A 6,852-nucleotide genomic window follows, 5' to 3' on the forward strand; every position below is an offset into this window, starting at 1 on the left:
ATCTTGCTCTAAGTCACTTTTGAAAATGGACTTTGCTCTTAAGTCACTTAGATGCTTTTGAAAATTTTATCCAAAGCCTCAGTTTCCAAGTCTTCCCCCTCAATCACTTTCACAGTTCTTTTCCTACTGCTCCATCCCCATATACTAATTCCTATCTCTTCTAAAAGCATATGTCTTCCACAATGCCCATGCACATTGCTTTTGTACTAATAATGACAACATTAAAGAAAAACAATCTTGAGATTATTCTGTCTTCTGGGATGTGGGCCAGATCCTCAACTGTTGTAAATGAGGCTAGCTGCATTGACTTCAGTGAAACTATACCAATTTATACCAGCTGAGGATCTGACCTCATAAATAGGGTGACCAGACAGCAAGCGTGAAAAATTGGGACAGGGGGTGGGGGGTAATAGGAGCCTATATAAGAAAAAGCCCCAAATATTGGGACTGTCCCTATAAAATTGGGACATCTGGTCACCCTACTCCTAAAATATAGGCTCTTTGAGTACAAACAACTAATAAACAATAAATACATATTTATAGAATAATATACTTTAGTATATATATTGTGCTCTTGCTAATAACAACTATTATATTTTCTTAATCTGAGTAATAAAACTATGTAATTACTCCCATGTGCTCAGATATAGTGAAAGTATATTCATTTGTTTGCTTTTCCTATACCTGTGGCGAAAAAGTTATGAATATCTTGCTTTATAGGACCCTTGAATACAAATTAAAATCATTATCATAAAAGGGCTAGCAAAATAGCAGATAATTAAGACAGGAATAAATCATAGAAGTTCCTAACTCTGGTAAGATACATTATCTATTTAACAGTATAACATTGATCTGTTTTTTATCTTTTTAGCCATGTCTTTAAAAAGAAGCCTCAGAATTGTAGTTAGGCTGAAAGGTACAAATTTATTGCATGCATGGTCCTTCCACAGTACAGCTGTGTAAAATTTAAATTTTGCAGAACTTACGTGGTTTTGGTTTTTTGGTTAGAGACTCAAAATTCATTCCAATATTGTCAAATGTTCACCAAGATTTATAAACATTTTGAACTAACCTGGGCTCAGCCTTGAAGAACCCTTTCATTATCTTTAGTTATATAACACTGAAAGAAAGATGGATTGCTCATAGAATGGACAAAAAGAGCTGGCATTATAAAGTTTGGATCCTAAGGCCATTGTAGTCAACTGGCGCTCGTCTGTTGGCTTTAATGGCCTTTGAATTGTTCTCTACGTTTATACTTGAAGTGAGTGTAATAAATAGTAAAGGGATAGGAAAGAATATTATTATTAATAATAAAATAATGAATAGTAATAATACCTAGCTCTTATTTAGCATTTTTATTAGAAGATCTCTCAGCACTTTGAAAAGGTGGTCAGTATCACTATCCCTATTTTATAATGAGCCACAGTGAGGTGTAGTGGTTTGAACAATGTCACCGAACAGAACGGGGCAGAGCTGGGAATAAAACCCAGATCTTCTGAGTCTCAGTTGAGTACTTTCTCCACTGGGCCATGCCACATAGATCAGATGGTTGCTCTGTTTTGGCACATGTGCATAGTGATAGTTTTATAAAGATATTTTAAAAATATATAATTGTATATTTCCATTTAAAAACTTGGATTGATTTCTTGTTTCACACTGAAAGTATGCTAACCTGCTCATACATGAAAGCAAGATCAATTTGTCACTTTCAAATTAGTTTCTCTTTGTTATCCCAAAGTCAAAGCAACACTCAGGAGTTGAAAAGACAGCTAGATCAAAGGTGGAGGAAAGGGGCCTTGTCCTGTAAAGCACTGATTACCTCTGTAGAATAACTCAGCATCACCAGCTCCTGGTCACTTCACTGGGCCTTGAGCTTGAACTGCAATTCGGAGGAAGAGCACAACATCTGACAAGAGTGGACCCTGCATTTGGTGGACAAAACCCACTAAATTCTGAATATTGGGGAACTAATCACTACTGAGGTGTTACTCTCTGTTCCACAGGAATAGCAAAATTGGTTAAGGTGTTTTTGAAGAATTCTCACTCATGGAAGTACTGGTAATTGCTTCTTGAAGCAGTTACTAATTTACTAGCAACTTTCCGTAATATTAGATGTGGTGTATCGGAGACCAATGAGTCTATCTGGGAAGAAAAAAATGTTAAAGGAGGAGGTTCAACAAAAAAAAATAATAATAAAAAAATAGAAGCCTTCTTTCACCCACTAGAATAAGTAAATAGTCAAGTCTTGTACTTTTCTCCCCTTAATGGATGTGGGTCTAGTCTGTAGCCATCTGAATAGACGCATGATGTGTGGGGGACAGTCAACACCAATCTATTAGAATTCTTTGAGGGAGTCATCAGTTATGGAGATAATGGTACTCCAGTCAATATAGAACACTTGGATGTTAAGAAAGCCTTTGACAAAGACCACACCAAAGACCTTGAAGGAAACTAAGTAGCCATGGGATAAGAGGGAAGGAAAAATAGGAAACAAATGGTAGGAATAAATGGTCAGATTTCACAATGGAAAGAGTTGAACAGTGGGGTCCACCAAGGATCTGTACTGGGACCTGTGCTGTTCATCATATTCTTTATTGATTTGGAAAAGGTGATAAACAGTGAAGTCGCAAAATCTGAAGCTGAATTATTCAAGATAGTTTTGTCCAAAGCAGATTGCAAAGAGTTAGAGAGGGATCTCACAAAATTGGGTGACTGGGCAACACAATGGCAGACGAAATTCAATGTTGATAAATTCAAAGTAATGCACATTGGAAAAAATAATCCCAACTGTACATATACAATAATGGGTTCTATATTAGCTGTTATCACCTAAAAAAGAGATCTTGAAGTCACCAAGGATAATTCTCTGAAAACTTCTGCTCAACTCAGCAGTCAAAAAAGGCTAACAGTATGTTAGGAACTATTAGGAAAGGGATAGAAAATAAGAAAGAACATATCAGAATGCCACTTTATAAATCCATGGTGTGCTCATACCTTGACTATTGTGTCCATTTATGGTCGCACCATCTCAAAAAGGAAATAATGGAATTAGAAAAAGTTCAGAGAAGGGCAACAAAGATGATCAAGGTATGGAACGGCTGCCATATGAGGAGAGACTAAATAAACTAGGACTGTTCATCTTAGAAAAGAGATGTGGGGGAATGATAGAGGGCTATAAAATAATGAATGGTGTGGAAAAACTGAATAGATAAAGTGTTTCCCACAATACAAAAACCAGAGGGTCACCTGATGGAATTAATAGGCAGCAGATTTAATATAAACAAAAGAAGTTCTTTTTCACACAACACACAACTAACCTGTGGAACTTATTGCCATGGGATGTTGTGATTTCCAAACATATAACTGGGTTCAAAAAAGAACTGGATACATTCATGGAGGATAGGTCTATAGGTCCATAGATTTCTTCATTAGCCAAGATGGTCAAGGATGCAACCCTATGCTCGGGGTGACCCTAATTCACTGGAGTGGAAGATGGGTGGATCACTCAATAATTGCCATATTATGTACATTCTCTCTCTGAAGCTCTGGTACAGGCCACTGTTGCAGACAGAATACTGGGCAAGACGGACTGTGGTCTGACCCAGTAGGGCAGCTCTTATGTTCTTATGAACTGGTACACTGCTCCATGCTGGGAGGCACAGCATGGGAAGACTACTTAGGTGGTGCACCTCTGAATGGTTCAAAGCACAACCCAAATGGGGACTGCTTGCCTGCTGTCATATGGGAAGTGCTAAAGAAAGAGCAGATGACAGGGCTGGATGAGGACAGGGCTGGTGAACCTGCTGCTGGATCAATTCTTTTAGTGGGGGTGCTGAGACCCATTGAACCAAGCTGCAAACCCTGTATATAATGGAACCCACTTCAAGTCAGGGGGTGCAGCAGCACCCCCCGCACCTCTAATTCCAGCACCTATGGCTGGTGGAACCTAAGTAACTGCACTACACACACGTTCTCTGCACTTCCTGTTGCTGCAGGAAAGGTTGTGGAGCTGCACCATCCTCATTGGGAATCAGTGGCTTCAAGTCACAATTTGGCCGCAAAACTCATTTTTGTTTTGTGAGTTTTAAATGGTGTATTATTCTTGTAAACTCCATGATAAAATATTAATGCGTGTAGCAGGGCTGCGATCAACACATTTATTCACTTCTTGCAACATACATCAAAATGCAAACCTATCCAAAAATATAATTACTAGGAGTCTGACTCTAAATCAGCAATCGCGCCCACATCATCATCCTTTCTTTTCAATTATTCAAACATTCTCATTGATTTACCTTTCACTTTTATTTTTTAGTGTTTTGGAAGGGATAAATACAAGCTCTTGAAAATTATTTCTGCATATGTGAATCTTTGTAGAGCCTGCGAATGATCAGATGCTAGCAGTGCTTTCTTTTAAAACAGAATTAATCAGCCAGCATTATATAGAGGCATTAAAACCAAGTGCAAATACAGCATATTGTACTGGGTTATATCCCTTGGAGAAATATCTTTAAGGGAAGATATGCCTGCAATTTAATAAGCCAGAACAGTTTAAGGTTGATTTTTAAAAAATATATATTTTTTTCATAGCTCAATTTAAATATAATATATATACATTTGTATATAAGTTACCTTGGAAATCTCCTTTAAACCCCCCACAATTTATGGGAAAATATGAAATGGATTATTTTCCACCAAAATCCTGGAGGTCCTCTGCCTTCATTTCAGAACCCTCTGGATATAGCTGTGTTGCAAACTGTGCTCTTACAGCAATCTATGTATTGTGTGTAGGCAGCCTTTCATAAGTGATCTGTGACCCTAGCATAAACCAGAAAGAAAACCAAAAAGCATGGTTTTGCCTTCAGTTTTGAGCCTGGATCTAATCACCACTGAAGTCAAATGTAAATTAGATATATGTAAGATCAGAATTAAGGTCTTTGTGGTTTTTTCCTTTGGTTTAGAGAATTTTCCAACTTAAAGTTTAAAGCTGTAATGGGAAAGGGCAGGGGGAAAATGCATGAACTCTCTTTAGAGGATTTCTTCATCATCTTGCTTGTCACATGCAGTCTTATTTGCAAAGAGAACTCGACAACATTATACTTCAGTTGTATGCAATAACATTTTCGCTAACAGTCAGTTCAATTGGAGCAGCTCCCATGACACACAAGGGGGAACTGCACTGTGTGCATGGAAAATGGCATATAAATTTTGTTTTCTAATGTAACAGAATTTGCACATTCTGAAAATTAATGTTGACATAAGAGATACTGTAACCAACTAAACACTCTGATATAAAGATAACAGACATATTGTGCCAGTTACAATTTTAAAACCAAAATGCCTGATTAAAGGAATACAGTAATTGACAATATTTGTAAGTTAATGAAAGCTAGCTGTTACTCAAAAGCACAGGTGGGAAACTGCAGCTCTTTGGATCTCACTAGACTCTACAGCTTGATTTTGCTTCCTTTTGTGCCAGTTTAAGGCCTGGCCTAAAAGGGTGTGATATCACTGAAGTCAGGAGAGATGCACCGATTTAGGTCAGGGATGACTCCCTACTTTACTGAGATTTGCATTTATCCCCTTCTCTTTTTCTGACTTATTGTGACATACCAGGATACAATCCAGACCAATGAGTTGATGTGTCACGCCAGCCCCATAACCTGGGGTGCCTTTTACAATGCCTTGCAGCTATAGCCTCCAATCTGGACTGCTCACAAACAGCCTCCAGCGTGTAAGTCACTCCCAGCGATGTTGGTGTGCGCTGCAGCCAGCCAGGCACACCCTGGCTCTTACCAGCCTTAAATATTACCACAGGTTGACTCCAACACTCTCCCAGACTCAGATATCCCCCCAGAAATGTATGTCCTGTACTGACCAGCCCTCTCCTGGGCAGTACAAATATATTAAGTCCATTATTCCTTTAAGGGAATAATATGTACACAACTTGTTATCCCAAATGGAGTTACCCAGATGCTTGAACTTGAACACACTGAATTAGATAAAACAATGAAACAAGTTTATTAACTTTAAAAAGAGATTTTAAGTGCGTACAAGTAACAAATCATAAAAGTCAAAAAATGATTACAAGAAAAATAAAGATAAAACACTTACTGATGCCTAACTTAAACTACATTAGATTCAAAGCAAAGTTTTCTCACCACATGCTTTCAACAGTCTGAATGACCAAACCCTTTAGGTCAGGATCCCTTACCCAGAGTCCAATAGCTGCTTCCTTTGTCTCTTCAGGTACAGTAAATGCTGTGTCTGCCCCTTCTTTTTATAGTCCTTCCTGTGTGGAAGGAAACTCCACGCTGTTTCTTTGCTAAGATGTAGATTTTTGCCCTGGCCCCCTTTCCTGCCACAGAATGGACATTTAGCAGGTAATGGTCCATCAGCCTTGTTTACACCTAGCTGAGGCATCAGCTTGCCCTCTGTCTCTGAGGAACTGATTTGGCCACTCTCCAGACTTATCTGGAAAACATACTTTTAGTCATGATATCAGCTTATGTTTATAACTTCACATATAATGCTGCCATGTGCATTTTTGCCATGTTACTGATCAGCAAATCATGAGTTTTTAAATGATACCTCACAAAGCATATCTTAGACAAACATTATTACAATAGTGTGTAGGTTGTGAACACAGGGGTATATTCTGTCACACTTAACAATCTTGCCAAAAGCAAACTTTGCACTGCTTCCTACTGTTCAACTTCCCTCTGACATATCCACCAAGTACAGACCCTCAAATGAACATGTCAGCCCCTCAGGAAATAATAACATGTTACACCATTATCATATCCACTATGAGATCTGCAAGTCTTAGAAGCTCTGCAGGAATAAACCCTT

Source organism: Emys orbicularis, chromosome 3, assembly GCF_028017835.1.
Source record: "Emys orbicularis isolate rEmyOrb1 chromosome 3, rEmyOrb1.hap1, whole genome shotgun sequence".
Classification (NCBI taxonomy): Eukaryota; Metazoa; Chordata; order Testudines; family Emydidae; genus Emys; species Emys orbicularis.